This window comes from Acanthochromis polyacanthus, chromosome 20, assembly GCF_021347895.1.
Source record: "Acanthochromis polyacanthus isolate Apoly-LR-REF ecotype Palm Island chromosome 20, KAUST_Apoly_ChrSc, whole genome shotgun sequence".
Taxonomy (NCBI): Eukaryota; Metazoa; Chordata; class Actinopteri; family Pomacentridae; genus Acanthochromis; species Acanthochromis polyacanthus.
In genome coordinates this window covers 14,940,519-14,958,577 of record NC_067132.1, presented here as the reverse complement: position 1 = coordinate 14,958,577, position 18,059 = coordinate 14,940,519, and positions in this window count along the sequence as shown.

The following is an 18,059-nucleotide window of genomic DNA, read 5'->3' as shown; positions in this document are numbered from 1 at the left end:
TCCCCACACCCTCCCAGTGACTCTCACCTTTGCTCCAAACTTTGTCATATCATTCTGGAAATTGGTCAGCTGACTCTTCAGCCCTTGACAATTCCACATTGTGAAGATTTTGACTTTTGATACAATGCTGTTGAATGGCAATGCTTTCTTGCCATGACAAAGTACTTTATGATAGGTTAGGAATGCTGAAAACTTCACCAAAATTACCACACCCATCACAGTCGTCCCAAGGAAGGACACTGTATGCATCTCGGCACTGGATGTGCTAAAGCGCCCCCTACAGTAATTTTAATAAAAAGCCCTGGCATCACATTTCACTAACGTCCACCAAATTTGGGAGGCATATGTAGCATGTCGGGACGCACAAAAAAGCCTCCTGGAGCCATACCTAAATCCAACAGGAAGTCCGCCATTTTGAATGAAGTGGACAATTTTTGGAGATTTTTTTTTCATTTTCAAGAGCAAATTCCTCCAAGGGTTAACTCCTAGAGACCTCAAATTTGGCCAGTATAGACAACATGACATCATGATCAACAGTTATCAAAAGTTTCCTCAAAAGCTGAAAGGCGTGGCCATGGCGGCCCCTGGAAATTTGATCATTCGCCATAAAACAGGAAATACTTTTTGACAGATTAGAAATGCTTGGAAATTCACCAAAATTGCCACACACATCACAGTTGGCTAAAGGAAGGACACTGTCTGCATCTCAGCACTGCATGTGCTATAGCGCCCCCTGTGGCATTATTAACAAATTTCCCCCACAGCCTGTTTCAGCTACATGCACAATATTTGGTGGGCATGTGTAGCACATCTGAGTGAACAAAAAAATCCAGGGGGGCCCAAAACCTAAACCCAACAGGAAGTCCGCCATTTTGGATTAATTGTGAGATATTTAGTAATTTTCACAATTTTCAGTGGTTAACTACTCAAAGGGGATAGCTCCAAGACACCTCAAATTTGACCAGTACGTATAACAGGTCATAATGATGATAACTTCTCAAAATCATCTTCATCAACCAAAGGGCGTGGCCTTGGCAACCACCTGAACTTTTATGCTTTGCCGTGGAACATTAACTACTGTCTGCCCCCACAACAACTTTCACCCATGTCTACGAAATTTGGTGTGCATATGTAGCAAATTAGGATGAAAAAAGAAGCCTCTTGAACCCACACTCTTAACCCAACAGGAAGTCCACCATTTTGAAATAAATGTCAGATTTTGGCTGTTTTTTTTTTCATTTTCAGTGATTTATTCTTCACAGGTTGTAACTGTAAAGGACCTCAAATTTGGACAGTATATACAACACAACATTAGGATGAGAATTTATCAAAATCGCACACAGCAGTCAAAGGGCGTGGCCATGGCGGCAGACTGAACTTTGATGGTTCACCATGAAAGAGAGTGCTGTGTTTGAGAGTTAGTATTTCTCAAACTCTTTTTTATGTTATATTACCTCCTTATAAAGCACACTATAACTGACAAATGCTCTATTTTCACACATACCATTTGTACAAACTTTGTGAAAATATCTCGAAAATTGGTCAGCTATGTCTCAACACCTTCACTTTTGTTGCCTGGAAAATCCAGACTGACTTTATTTATGTATTAATATAAATACAAATAAAGGCAGTCTGGCATTGTGATGATAGTAGACGATTTCAAAAAGGAGGGGCTAACGAATGTAGCTTGAACGAGAAAGAACCAATCAGCGTAACACGGATGTGACGCACAAACAAATCGACCTTGAAGTCCAAACAACAATGGCATGCAGCCGAGAAAGCGTCGCGGTGAATGATTACTGCCGTTTTTGTCACAAAAATCTGCGAATACATGGGGTACTCTCAAGTACAACACTTATTTTTGAAAAGGCTATGCAACAAAAGACTCCTTCCGAACGATTAGCGGTGTTAGGAATAACTTTAAATCGGAGCCAAACCAAGTCGGTGCGTATGTGTAGAAGTTGCTTATATTTACTCACACGTTTGGAACAGGATTTTCCTCTGTACAAACAATGGCAAGAAGCCGAAAGTAACGAGCCATCCACTGCCTCCTCATCGTCGGAAGATGACGCAGCATTAACTCCCGCCTCCCGTGCTATGATTGGTCATACCAAACTTTCCCGGGAGGGAAACGTGATTCAATTCGCCCAATGCCAAACTGATTCTCCTGTATCTCCTAACATGGAGATAGGAGATTACATGGAGATTCAGTTTGGATTTTCCAAGCTATCACTTTTGCGTCACACCCTGATGTACGCCACTTCTATGGAATATATTTCCTATCATAATTCAAGAGCATTTTAAATTGATTTGAGGGGAGCATTTATCGATTTCATTCTCAGATTTTGTGATATTGTCTGTCAGAACTCTGCTCTGCGCGTGCTCAAACTGTGTCCTCGCACTCACGATGCTGCTCGCGCAGATTTCCTGCGCTCAAACTCTTCCTCTTGCTCTCACGGAACTTCTGCTCACGGATCTCTGCTCTGCTCTCGGATTTTTTGTGTAGCAACGCTGTCAACCAATAGCAGGTCGGCGAGCTTTGACCAATCAGATTGTCTCTGTTTGTATACGGGTGCGTTCGCTGTTTTCCGAGGAGCGTTGCATACGGGCGGGCACTCTTTCAACAGGTTTTATCCACTCCCTACCTCCGGGACTGTAATAAAAGTGATTTCTTTTATTTTTTTGACCACTGTTGGAATAAAATATCATTCAATGCATACAACAGCGTCCGAGCTTCTCATTAAAACGGCTATATTGTATAATAATAGCGGCATCGAACACTGCTCTTTGAGGTGTCCTGGTGGAGAAAACAATGTCACCATGACGCCGCTCGGGGACGGCTGCCATCTTGGTCCGGTCATCGTACTTACAGTTCAGCAGCAGAAAGAACCAGATGCTAGAGCACTGTGCCGCATATTCATGTTCAAATCGCCGGTTCGTCGAAAACAAGGCACGAGGGATTACTTTTCACAAGTAAGATTGAACATTGTTATTGGTTGTATTTTGTGAATGGAATATTACTGTGCTGTATTTATGCCCACCAGCGAAATCAAGGCCAGCTAGCTAGGCTATGTTTACTGCCGGTGTTGACCCGTCTGTGAAATGAGACTTTATAAGTCATATTCCACTGACTTAGATTACAACTGACACAGGAAAGCTAAAATATATATTACTGGTATAACATTGACCAGTGAATTTTACACAGGTGGCACAGACTGTATTGTTCACATGTAATTCACCCTAACAACAGTAAGCTACCTCTGTCTCATACCCACCCACTTACTTAAAAATACAGACAACTGAACATCTGACTGTAGAATAGTTTGCAAACAAGGTTATTCACAGTTTAAGCAGTTTTGGTTCATTATCAACAGATATGCATCAAAATAGGAGTTTTGTTGAAGAAAGGTTGTTAGAATTTGAAGGAAGAAAACCTCTTGACCTCTTTTGTAAGATGTTTTTGTATAGACTCTCCCAAATCTTCCATTTTCATTTTGAAGGTGAGGTGTGCCGTGCAAGCTTGGTCAGAGATGCTGTACCATCATCATTTGATGAGAACTCCCACCTTCTAGCTCTGAAAAACAATGGAGGCCTACTGATTCCATCACAAGGCACAGTGAAGGTTTGATTTTATAATCTTGTATATATTTTTTTTTATATTTGCATGTTAAAGTTGCTTTGTTCTTTGTTATTTTCTCTGTACTGTAAAGTGTCTTTTAGCACTGTGTAAAGCGCTATATAAATATAATTTTTTAAATTATTATTATAAGGTGCTGAGAGTTGCAGAGAGGGTGATTCGCCAGGCTTCAACAAAGCAAGTGTGGCCGGATGGTTTCTCCCTCCTAGCCACTGTGTGGCACTGCGTTATTTCAATCGTCGCTGTGACAGCGGGGTGGTATCCGGCGCCGCTGCATATATATACACAGGTGGGTGGCTTCACCTCAGTCTCATGCTTTCTCCTGAGCTCTCCCCGTGGTGGTAACTGCAGCCGAGCGGGCTGGATCCGGCGTGATCAATCGGGACGCACATAATATCATTGGTACAGGTAATTGGCTTTTCCCCCTTCCCTTTTATGTGATGTGCAGCGCATTTAGTGACAGCCTGCTTTACTTTGTTTAGTGACGCTGGGAGACGGGTCGCTCCGTTCAGCGTGCCGTGGGTGCTTGGTGGTGGTTCACGGATCCCTTTTTCGTTGGTGTGTTGTCACAGGTGTGATTATTTTGGACCCCCTTTTTCTTTTTGGTTATTTGTTTGCCTGCCACCATGGTAAGCCAGCCTGCTCCCTTTATTGTTTAAGTTTAGTACTCCTGATTCTCTCTTTTAAACTGGTGGCTTGCTTTTTATATTTAATGCCATAATTAATAAAGAAATTGTTGTATTTTTGGAAACATGTCTCAGCCCAAGTGAATATGAACCTGTGTGCCTTCAGTGTTTAAATGGTCCTTGGTTGATCATGTTGAATTGAATGTCCCGGGGGTGAAATTCCCCTGGGTGGCGTTGTCGCAATACTTATGTGAATCCATGCCATTTTTTCCCTATTCTCCATTCCCCTTCCCTTAGAGCTCCCTCCGCCACGCCACACAAGCTCCAAAGGTCACACACAACGTCTGGGAGGAGATTGGAATGGAGGTGGTTTTTCTGCTTGGGGAACACATTGAAGAAACACAGTTTGGTATTGACAACCATCATTTCAGCTTGTTGTCATTGGTTATGTCTGTGTTTCTCAAGATAAGGCTGCACCATATTGCCAGACTTACCTGTCTTGACCTGCAGAAAGGGAGCACAAGAAAGAAGCTCTGCAAAACAGTCCTCGTTCATTGGTTTTAGCTGTAAAACGTTTGTACATGTGTAAATGTGGTTTAGGGCAGGGATGTCATGTTCTTGTGTTAACTTGAGAATTTACATTTACATTACATTTTATTCTCTCTGCTTTGTACATCTATATGATATATATATGTATATATTCATTTTCTGATATATATCTTTTTTAATATATATGTATGAATTATATTGATACTCTATATATGATTTATATAACAATTTTCTCTGATATATTGATTATATTGATACTACATACATGATTTATACATGTAGTATGATTTTCTCTGATATATAACTTTTACATATATATGTGAATGATGTTGATACTCCATCTATGATTTATATATATATATTCCTTTTCTCTGATATATAGCTTATATCTACTGTTTTATATAGATATGTGTTCATTAGTCAGTATATGTAAATATAGTGTAATCATATATTGTCTCTTCAAATTATTAAAATAATTTACTGCTATTATCTGCTTACAGTGTTTGCAAAATACTTGTCTACAGTCGAGCTTAATATCAGAATATTCTATTACTGTTAATCCCGCTATGAATATTAAAATACGCCGAACCATTTGTCCTGTATCATAGATACATGTATGACGTTTGCAACGAATAAAAAAGCATGAAAATCAGTTTAATATTCAGAGTTAAGATGGATTAAATGCGCATCTGGTTCTTTCTGCTGCTGAACTGTAAGTACGATGACCGGACCAAGATGGCAGCCGTCCCCGAGCGGCGTCATGGTGACATTGTTTTCTCCACCAGGACACCTCAAAGAGCAGTGTTCGATGCCGCTATTATTAAACAATATAGCCGTTTTAATGAGAAGCTCGGACGCTGTTTTATGCATTGAATGATATTTTATTCCAACAGTGGTCAAAAAAATAAAAGAAATCACATTTATTACAGTCCCGGAGGTAGAGAGTGGATAAAACCTGTTGAAAGAGTGCCCGCCCGTATGCTACGCTCCTCGGAAAACAGCGAACGCACCCGTATACAAACAGAGACAATCTGATTGGTCAAAGCTCGCCGGCCTGCTATTGGTTGACAGCGTTGCTACACAAAAAATCCGAGAGCAGAGCAGAGATCCGTGAGCAGAAGTTCCGTGAGAGCAAGAGGAAGAGTTTGAGCGCAGCAGCATCGTAACCGAGTGCGAGGACACAGTTTGAGCACGCGCAGAGCAAATTTGAGCGCGAGAGCAGAGTTCTGACAGACAATATCACAAAATCTGAGAATGAAATCGATAAATGCTCCCCTCAAATCAATTTAAAATGCTCTTGAATTATGATAGGAAATTCATTCCATACACTTCCTGATGTGCGTGGGTGTGCGAGGACTCGTTCAACGCTGCTTGCAGCTTTAGTTTTGTTATGAATACTGGAGGAGCTCAGGCGCAGGAAACAACAGACCACAGGTTCTTTTATGAATGGATTTAATAATCTTTCAAAGAAAACTACAAATCCCAAGACAGGGCGAGAAACAGGAAGGACTTAGTTTTAAATATCAACAAAGGTTGCGCCGACTAGTGGTTTGGCGAATAATTTCACAATGTTAAACTTCAAACTAGAAAGTCTCTTAATGCGTGTATTAACGATTACAAAGTAGCAAGGTTCAAATCGTTTCTCAAAGTTTCTCAAAATTCAAGGTGAAGAATAAATGTTTAACAGAAATGTTCAATCCAAACAAACTATCTCTCTCAGGTGCTTAGCTCAGGCTACAATCGGTTTCTCTCTGTTACTTATGCACGGGTTCTAAGAATACTAGTTTGCTACATTAGACAACCAGTCAGTCTTTCTCAGTACTTAACAACGGGGGGGGGGGGGGGGGGGGGGATGCTCGGACTGGGTTCCAGGGCTTGTTGGAGGTCTGCAGTCGGCCAGCGGTCCATATGATAGCTGGTGCAGGGCAACCATCGGTGTGTAGAAAGGACGCCGGGTTACTGGAATGCTTCAGCAGAGCTTCCTCAATCAAATGACGAACGGCGTGAAGTTGGTGATCCGTGGTGCGGTGGAGACGGGAGCGGCTGATCCGGAGACTGGCGAGAGGAGTTGTGGAAAGGTAATCAGGTGAGTGATTACAGGAGTAGCAGTGGCTATTGCTTCGCTACGATCTGGTGCAGAGAAGCGAGCGGCGTCTGCTTATAAAGGAGGTGGTGAAGATCTGATGAGCCGTTCCCAGCTGCTCCCACGCCCACTGATCATGATTGTGAATCGAGAACACCCGTTGCCACTCTTGCCTGCTGAGCCAAGCCTAAATAGGAGGGAGAGATAGAACACATACAAAAAGCAACAGAATACCATTTAACTAGGCCCAGCTGCTGCTGGTCTGACAAGTTTTATATTAGGTTGTTGCTAGAGGTACGGACCCGTACCCGTAGCCTGTGGACTACGGATACGGCACTTGCCATTTGCCAATCAGATAGGCGAGATTTGGTCACGTGACTCCCAGTAGACGCTAGCGGTACGGACCCGTAGCATCGGTACTACAGGTACGGACCCTAAACCTGACCCTAACACTAACCCTAACCTTAACCTTTGCTTACCTTTCAACAGTTTGCAGTGGTTAGCAGCTTCTTGACTCGCGAGACTCACGTACGGGTCCGTATCTGTCTGGCAAATGGAAAGTGCCGTACCCGTAGCCTGTGGGCTACGGATACGGGTCCGTATCTGTAGACACTACCTTTATATTATCATGAACATTATTTTGAATGAAACCAAACTGTTTTAATCAGGCAGAAAAAGTAATAATCACAGCATGAAACACCGATTTAAAAAATATTGTAGTCAGTAGTTGTTGTCTTTCACTGTAAAAAAGTAAAAGATTCAGAGTATGACAGTCTGCAATATAAAGAAATTATCAGTTCACTGAGCTTTAATTAAATCTTTTTTTGTTTTTTTATTGTTCATAACAAGTTCAGTTTAAAGTTGCTTTAAATGAAGTCCAATGGTCCTCGTCTGCAGCAGCTCCTGACCAGCCCAAGCTCTCTAAGAAGACAAGAAAAAAACTTCTCGAAATCCTAAGGCCTGGCAGGAAAATGGGAAGAAACCTCGGGAAAGGTAATTCAAAGAGAGATCCCCTTGCCATGGATGGCTGGTGTAACTACAGGGTCTGCAGGTGGAGAAATGCTCTTTTTTAGGTGGAACTCTACATCAAGTCCAATTAGAGGAGTCCAAATAGGCCTCCGCTGCCAACATCCCGTCAGAGAAGGAAACAGAGCAGCGCTAAATCATGGAAAATGTGTGTGAACTTGTTTTGCTGTCTCTGTGACGACCGGTTTACTGCCGATCCATTTCATTTTTAAATAAAACTGGAGAGAACAGAGAGTGTCCTGGGTGTGAGGGGTCTCTGGTGATTCCCCTGGCTTTCCTCTGAAGTCTGCTAGAATAAACATTTCTGAGGGGAGGTAGTGTGGTCCCAATCACCACCTCTGCTGCTCTTACCACCTGTTGCAGGTCCTTCCTGTCCTCTGCAGTGCAACAGGTGAATCACATTGTACAGCAGTAGGTCAGTAGGCTTTCAGTGGAGGAGCAATAGAAGTCTGTGTGTCAGAGCTCCCTTCTCACCCCCTGTCCTCCCCATCTGGCATCCAAATACCTCATCCTTTCTGTCTCCCTCCTTTTTCTTTCCCTCTTTTGTTCTCCTTTACGTCTCCCTCCTTTCTCTCCCTCTCTCTATTCCTCTCCCCCCTTTTTGCAGCAGCAGAGAGTGACTACACAGCTGGAGCCACTCTGACAATCAGCCACCTCCTCCAGAGTCTGGGCAGCTGATGTGCATCTCGGTGATTACTCACCTACAATAAAAGACCGGCTCATCCTTCCACACCCTGCCAGATCGTTGTACCCGACTACTACAGTCAGTCACGTCTAGCCACTCTAGCGTCTCTGTTTTGGTTTGTCAGACACTAGTGATGGCGAGATGAAGCTTCATGAAGCACTGAGGCTTTCCATCCAGTTGGTTCACTCATGGGTCGAAGCTTCATGGTGCTTCATTTGCTCTACTGCGCCATCAAGTGGACAAATAAAAGTAAAACAGGCAGAGTGCCTATAATGACACACTGGCTTTGCTATGTGAAGCTTTGAATTGTGTTTAAATGATAATGCCAATAAACATATAATATACTTAATATAGTGTCTGTTTTTCCTGACAGCAGAGATGGAGAGGAAAGTGGAAACAAATGGGGAGAGATTTGAGATCTGTAGTTTGACTGCTTTGATTGAGGTCAGGTTCTGGTTTTCTGTAAAGTGTTTAGATACTTTTAATTGTAATAAAGGCGACATAAATAAAATGTGCTTGTGCTTCTTTTTGTTTAGTGACTGTGCTTGTGGTACCATTGCAAAACTAAAGTAGGGACAGCATTTTATTTGATATTATTCAAAAATATGAGAATTTTTCCACAGAGCTGGGATTTAGGTGGTTTCTTTTTTTTTGGACAATATTTCTCCAGCTCCTTGGAACACCTCACCTTTAATAAAATCATACATATTAGGACTGATAGTTCAATATATGGCAGGTATCCAATATATTATGAGTTTTCCCACATAAAAACCTTATTATGAGTAGTCAACTCAAAATACTCCCACACGGGTGAGGACTTCCTCTTCAGCTCATTTTATTAATAATAAATAAAACTTTTGTACATATTTCACTTACACATGACGTCTTTCAGAATAGGTAACACAGAAACTAACACATGCTTTGCAGGCCCTGCTGTAGAACTGTGGCTCCCAGTGGCTTCTTTACAGACACGTCAAAGTAGTGTCTAGTTCCCATGTGACTGAAGAAGGTGACAGAAGGTGCAGACACCAAATACAGGAGTTACATTTACAAATGGTAAAACTGACACACACAAACACCCATAATTTTACACAACCCATAAACCAATGTAAAAGAAAAATATATCTAATATCTCACATCAAAGCACTGCAGTTGGGAAATAATCTAAACTGCTGCTCTTCCTACGCTTCTCCTACTCCTCCAGCTACTGCTATTTCACACCGAATAATACTAACTAATAATACTTACTGAATAATACTAACTACAACTCGCTCTCACTCCTCTCTCCACAAACGCCAACAACACCCACAGTGTGGCTCGAGATTCGAAACGTTTTTATGGGACAGCGATACGTTGAACGAACCAATCACGTGATCTGCACAAACCGAGGCCTCGTTTGTCATCGGTCACGTGACTTTTTCAGAAGCGACCCAAGCCTCGAAGCGAAGCTTCATCTGACACGCCCACTTTTACTCGAGACACGCCTCGATGCCTCGGTTCATTTGTCCCATCACTATCAGACACTAACACTGTTCTGCCTTCTTCACCAGAAGACCAGCTGCCCGGACTCCCTCCTGCCTCGTCTGTCTCCTTGTTCCCCGCCGTGGACTCCAGCCAGCTCCCTGTCCTTCCTGGCTTACCCTGATCCATCCACCATTCCCCGAATCTGTCTGCCACGTCCACTCTCCCGAACTCACTCTTGGCTCCCTGACTTCCCACTATCCCTCTCCCTATCATGAATAAAGCCTGCCGATGCCTCGACCGTGTGCGCTCTGCTCGGTTTCTTTGCTCGTTCTGTGACACTGTGAGCAGCTTTTGGGGGAGATGAGCCTGACGCAGCTTCCTGAGGAAGTACAGTCTCTGTTGGGCCCTCCCCACCTAGTGTGAGGTGTGGGTGGGGTGGACCACGTCAAGTCCGCAGAGATGTAGATCCCTAGGAACCTGAAGTTCTCCACCTTCTCCACCTCCTCTCCATCAGTGTATGGAGAGCATTGCAGATGCTGGACCTCCTCCCTGTAGGCTGATTCATTGTTGTTTCTGATCAGTCCTATGATGGTGATGTACCTCCCCTCAGGCAGACACTACAACAGTCTGAAACCAGTCAAAAACAACAGACTCAAAAACAGCTTCTATCCCCAAGGTGCCAAATGTCTGCTCCCTCCCCCCTGAATGAACAATATCACATACACTCAACAAAAATATAAATGCAACACTTTTGTTTTTGCTCCAATTTTTTATGAGACGAACTGAAAGATGTAAAACTTTTTCCACATACACAATATCACCATTTCTCTCAAATATTGTTTACAAATCTGTCTAAATCTGTGATAGTGAGCACTTCTTTGCTGAGATAATCCATCCCACCTCACAGGTGTGCCCTATCAAGATGCTGATTAGACATCATGATTAGTGCACAGGTGTGCCTTAGACTGCCCACAATGGGCGGCATGGATCAGCGGGCAGAGTGGCTGTCTTGCAACTGAAGGGTTAGCTTGTTCGATCCTCGGCCCGTCGTGCTCACGTCGAGGTGTCCCTGAACAAGACACCTAACCCCTAATTGCTCCTGATGGGTCGTGATTAGCGCCTTGCATGGCAGCTTCCGCCATCAGTGTGTGAATGTGTGTGTGTGAATGGGTGAATGTGACTTATCATGTAAAGCGCTTTGGGTACCTTGCAGGTATAGTAAAAGTGCTATATAAATACAGACCATTTACCATTTACAATAAAAGGCCATTCTGAAAGGTGCAGTTTTGTTTTATTGGGGGGGGTGTCTGGGGACTGAGAAAACCAGTCAGTATCTGGTGTGACCACCATTTGCCTGATGCAGTGCAACACATATCTTCTGCATAGAGTTGATCAGGTTGTCGATTGTGGCCTATGAAATGTTGGTCCACTCCTCTTCAATGGCTGTGCGAAGTTGCTGGATATTGGCGGGAACTGGTACATGGCCCAGAGGTGGGACCAAGTCTTTGTTTTGCAAGTCAAAGTCGAGTCTCAAGTCTTTGCACTCAAGTCCCGAGTCGAGTCCTAAGTCAAGACAGTCAAGTCCCAAGTCGAGTCCTGAGTCAAGACAGTCGAGTCCCGAGTCGAGTCCTAAGTCAAGACAGTCGAGTCCCAAGTCGAGTCCTGAGTCAAGACAGTCGAGTCCCGAGACGAGTCCAAGTCCTAAACTTTTTTCCTCGAGTCCTAAACAAGTCATTAAAAAGAAATATCTGGGAAGGCACCGATAAGGAAATTTTTGGCTGAGGTATCAATACACTCTTTGTGAGATGTGAGCTTGTAGATTGGGTATTTTCACAATACCTGTCTATCAAACACAACCAAGTGAAACAAATGGAATGCACCCCTCCTACAATTTCAGACATCTGAAGACACTTTCACACCTTGAATTACATAAAATAAAATGAAGAATTAATACCTTGAGGATCCAGAGTCCCTGTGCTGTTGTGTCATTTTGTGCAACAAATAATAGAAACCCATTAACTTGAACTTTAATAAATAATAAAAATGGTATACGGATAACGTTTCAGATGTTTATTTCCTTCAAGGTTTTTTTCCCCTTCCAAAGGTGCCATTGAATTTTAACAAAAATACTGCACAAAAATAAAGCCCAACACACAACTCTCCCTGTTGGCTATAACAGTTTTTGAGCTTATTTATACAGGATTACCTGAAAATCTGTAATGTAATGTTTTGTTTTCAAATGTAAAACTTAAACTTTAAAAGACCACTTTACCTTGAAAATGGCTTGTTCTATCAGTTACTCTCCCCATGATGAGTTGAATACAAGGATAATTTTAGTTTTCAGTGATTCAAGAAATCCCGAATGAATGGAATTGATGGAATGGAATGAGATCTGCTCCCCCCGCTGAGCAAAATCAGTCCCTGTCACTTCCATTCATTCTGAATTTCCTGAATTGCCTTAAAGGAATATGACAAAAACAAAAATTCTTCTTGTGTTCAACTGATTGTAGGGAGAGTAACTGATAGAATGAAATTCATTTTTAAGGTGAAGTGATCGTTTAACAGTAAACTTTAACAGTAAAATGTATGCACAGCAGAAAGCCAATAACAAAAACGTCCTTTAAAGCTCGTGTCCAGAGTTTGAATCGCAGCGTCTCCCAAAACACTGTTGGTCCCGCCCTCCCTCTGATTTCACCCCTTTATTTGTGCACGCGCGCAGTACCGGAGAGGAGTGCCCGGAGTGCTGCAGCATCTTGCCTGTTTTGCTGTTTTCCCCTCTTCTACATTTAGTACATTTAGTAAATAATAAAGGAATTATGTTAGAATGCTGTATTGAGTCTAACTTGTCCTAATACCAAAATAACATGAATCTGCTAGGACGAACAAGTAAAGTTTCAATATGTGATTACACTCGTGTATCCCTCTCAATGACGTTGTTTATCAAACTTAGTGCATTTACGCGTGTATATGTGTTACATTGTTTATTTATTTCTATCTAGAGTTCAGAATTGCATGACTCCTCTGACGAAGAGCATGTCCCAGACGCCCCAACATCTTCCTCCAGAGGTCGGGCATCTAAACGAAGCCGTCAGGCGGGCTATGGAGGCTGTGGTCGGGGAGCAACGCGAGCACCCCGAGCCAAAAAACGCCCTGCAGTCTCTTGGCCTGACAAGCCGTGGGATTGGTAACTTTTCTGGAAGTTGCTGATCCCTGATGCTCCCTCCTCCACAAGCAAAACAAATGTGCTTGCTGTTGCGTAGTGCGTAGCTCGCCCACCTCTGCATGGGCTTGCTTGCTGTGCGCGTAACCGTTGATTGACAGCATGGCAAAGCTGAAGCTCGAACTTGATTGGTCGGCAGCGACCGGCGCTTTTTGGAATAACATGGGGGTCTATGAGAGGAAGGCGGAGCTCAGGAATATATTTTCATATCACATCATACTAACATTATATTATAGTATCGAACTAGACTAACACATTTAAGCTTTGTTAAACAATGATATATAAATTGAAAACAAACGGAAACTCCGGACACGAGCTTTAAGGATAAACAAAAAAGCGCTAATAATTCGTTCAGAACATAAGAAGTAGTTTGCACTTTGCAACATAAATCAGAATGAGCGATATGCCCCTGTACTGTTGAACACAAGATTTGAGTTTTGAAATACAGTCCAGTGTGCCTTGTAAACATTGCTCAGTACTAAACCTTAAAAATGACTTTTCTTCTTTCAATTACTCACACCCCTCCATGTGTTCTGGGGTGATTAATTGATAGAAGAAAAGCTACATTTTAGTATATAAGTACATATATAAGTGAAGTTCTCCTAAAGTGGTTGTCTTACATGTTTAAACAATACACAGCAGAAAGAATATGATCAACTTGAAGCCAAAAGTAATGTCATTTTTTTTCCCTCTTTTTGTGTCCTGTCCGGCAACAGAGCAGGCAGAATGAGGATCTGGCTGCTGCATTGTGCCATACAAGTTTGCTTTTCCAAGGGGAGTTCGTAAGTATAAGACTCCCCTTGATACTATACAGTAATTTATTTAGATTGAATACTTGTTGATTAGTTAAATATACATAAATTTGCCGGACCTGACAGGGGAAAGGCAGGAAGAAAGAAACGAGAAAAGGAGAAAAAAACAACAACAAGAGGGGATAGTGAAGAGAAAAGGAAAAGTGCAAGAATACAATTATCTTTCAATTGAAACTGACACAACAGATAACAAGCTAGTACACCTTAACAAAGACACACCGGAACACATCCTACGGGTTTTGTTATGAAACACAGCTAGTAATTATTCAATTCATCTATGTGAAACACACAAACTGAGGAAACATGTCTTTTGATATTTTGGCACCAGGACAAACTTAACACCCCCCAAGACAACATGGTTGCTATGTTCACATGCAGAGTACGGTGCAATTGTGACTGTGATCATGCAACTATGACCTCTGACCTCCGTGAAGGCCAGAAGCAGGCCCGAGAGCCCACAAGACCCAGGCGAGCCGGCAGCAATCCCAGAGCAGAGATCCGAGCCACCAAACCACGAGGACGACCCCGGACCGGCCCGGCCCGGAAGGGGGCAGAGGGAGAACCCGGCCAGGACCTCCAGCGCCCAGCAGGGCCGGGCCCCAGGCGACCAAGATCGGCGGCCGCCGACCCCGCCAGGGGCCGGAGACCCAGGGCGGACCCAGCACAGGACCCCGGGCCCCAGGCGCCAAAGAGGCAACCCCCGCCCCCCCAGGCAGAGGGTCAACATCGCCAGGGGAACCAGCCACCCCAGACGGCCACCCGGCATGGGCCGGCGCCCCCGCCGCAGCCCAAGATCCAGGGCACCCCACCCCCTCCCCCTCCCCACCCCACCACTCACCAACCACCAACCCCCCCATATCCATCATCATTCAGCCACTCACCCTCCCATAGTGCCCCATGAGGGTACGCCCGGAAGGCCGGGGGACACCGGGCCACAAAACAGGGCCCCCACCACCACCACCACCCCCCCACCCCCCACCCAGATGTGGGCAGCCGCGCACCCCCAAAGACCAGCAGGCTCCCAGCCCGCAGCCAGCCACAGACCCCTCGCCCACGGGACACCACCCCCCCCACCCCGCCCCGGCGGCAACCAGGAAACGGGGATGTGAAGAACCCCATTACCCTCACCTCCCCTGCACATGAGTGTTGGTGAGATCTGTGTTGTTTGCAATTAAAATTGGGGGGTAGTAGCTAAGCCGTGCCGGGATCGGGGTCAACGGGAGGTCCCGCCTACCTGAGCAACCCCGCCCACCTTACACGGCATGCTGTGTCCCCCAGATGCAGTGTGTGTTATCAGTATTTTGCTGTCTTTAGTGACTAAGTGCAATTAAAACTTGAGAGGTGAGCCATCAGAGGGTGCAGTGGATGGGGCCACTTAGATGGCCCCCACCACCACACCCAGCACAATGAGCACACCTCCCATAGCCCTACATGTGTGTGAGTATGAGCAGAGGAAGTGAGGGGTCCGGGGATGAGGTCTGTAGGGAAGAAAACTTCCCCCCCAGAGAGCGAGCCACTAAGGGCAATAGACACCCCCGTTTCCCAGGCGCCCTCCAGCGCAGGATGAGCCAGGAGCAGCCGCCACCAAGACCGGGGCCCACAGCAACCGCAGCCAGAGACCCGCCGACCAAAGAGGCACACAGCCACAACACATCAAAAGGCGGAGAGGCAAGGGAGGACAGAGGGCAGCAGAAGAGCCCAACCCAGGGCCCACCATCCCCCGGCCCACCGCGGCCGCCCCCCAAGGGCACAAGACCCCTTACACACACACACACACACACACACACACACACACACATACACACACACACCCACATACACACACACCGAAGCCCCCCCCAACAACTTCTGGCTGCCCGGGGGAGAACTTCACTGATATTAATACTTTTGAAACACTGATGAGATTTAATAGTTGTGCTGATAAATGGCAAGTCAGAAACGGCTATGTCCTCACATATTGCTTGCTCTACATCTAACCATAACTCATCTACATTACTAGGTTTTAACCATTTGGAAATATACTGCAACTTACTAGCTAGGAAGTAGTGACTGAAGTTAGGTAAATCCAGTCCACCTCTATCTTTAGTCTGTTGTAGAGTCTTTAAACTGATACGTGATGGTTTGTTTTTCCAAAGAAATTTGGATATATATGAGTCCAGTGATTTAAACCAACAGGAAGATGGTTTGGATGGTTATCATTGAGGATACATAGTTAACTTTAGGTAAAACCATCATTTTAATAGTGGCTACTCTCCCCATGAGTGATATGGGTAAGTGCTTCCACCGTATAAGATCATCCTCTATTGTTTTCAATAACTGAACATAATTTAGTTTTGTAAGTTCTGATATCCTGGGAGAGATATTTATGCCTAAATATCTGAGGTTTCCAGACTGTATTGTGATGTTAGATATTCTTGGTATGTCACAATTAATAGGCATGGCTTTAGTCTTAGACCAGTTGATAGAATAATCAGATATCAATGAAAATGTATTAATAAGCATAATTGTCTGGGAGATAGATGATTTGGAGTTATTTAGGAAAAGTAATACATCATCTGCATAAAGACTTATTTTATGTTCTATATTGTTGGCTTGGATTTCTCTGATGTCTGTATTTTGTCTTATGGCAGCTGCAAGAGGTTCAATAAAGATGGCGAAAAGTGATGGAGAAAGTGGGCAGCCCTGCCTAGTGCCTCTCTGCAAACAGAAACTTGGAGAAGTCTGGTCATTGGTCTTAACACAAGCAGCCGGGTTATTATAAAAGATTTTTATCCAGTCTATAAAAGATGGCCCAAAACCAAATCTGTTTAATGTTGCAAACAGAAATTTCCAATTTACTCGATCAAATGCTTTTTCTGCGTCTAACGAGATGATTGTGGATTCTAAATGATGTATTGTGGAATAATCTATTATGTTAATTAATCTGCGCATATTAGTAGAGGAATGTCTCCCTTTAATAAAACCTGTTTGATCAGGATGTATTATAAGGGGGGTTACTTTTTCTATTCTACTGGCGAGAGCTTTGCTGATAATTTTAAGATCTACATTTATTAATGAAACTGGACGGTAGCTAGATGGAAGTGTGGCGTCTTTTTCTGGTTTTAATAACAAAATAATTTTGGCTAAGTTCATATTTGAAGGTATTTTTTGTTTGTTTTTAATTTCTGTTACCATTTTATGAAAGGTGGGAGCCAACGTTGTCCAAAATTCTTTATAGAATTCAACTGGATAGCCATCTGGACCGGGTGCTTTATTGTTCGGCATATGCTGCAGAGATTTATGAAGTTCTTCGACTGACAGAGGAGAATCCAACACCAATCTATTTTCATGTTGTAGTTTTGGTAGAGTAATTGAACTAAAGAACTGATTAATGTCCTCTTCTGTTGTCTTTATATGTGATTTGTATAATCCTTTATAAAAATCTCTAAAGGTATCATTCATCTTATCTGGGTCATGGCTGATGTTTCCATCTGGGTCTTTGACAGCAGAGATTGTTGTTTTCTCTTTGTTTACTTTTAATTGATTGGCCAGAAATTTACCAGATTTATTGCTATGTTCAAAGTTCTCTAAGCGAAGTCTTTGCACCATGAATTTAGTTTTTTTATCTATAATTTCATTAAGTTCAAGTTTAGTTTGTCTTATATCCTTCAGCGTGTGCTCTTCTGGAGACACACGATAAGCTTCCTCCAGGGATTGAATTAGAAGTTCTAACTCTGAGATTCTTGAGACCTCTTTTTTTTTCTTATGTGAAGAGAAAGATATTATTTTTCCTCTCAAAACTGCTTTTCCTGCTTCCCACAAAAGACACGCTGATGTTTCTGGCAAGTCGTTATCTTCTAGATATATAGACCATTCTCTTTTAACATAGCTGATAAATTCGGGATCTTTAAGTAATGATGTGTTAAATCTCCAGTTTGTAGATGGGGGTTTATTATTCTTATTTTTAAGGGTAAATAA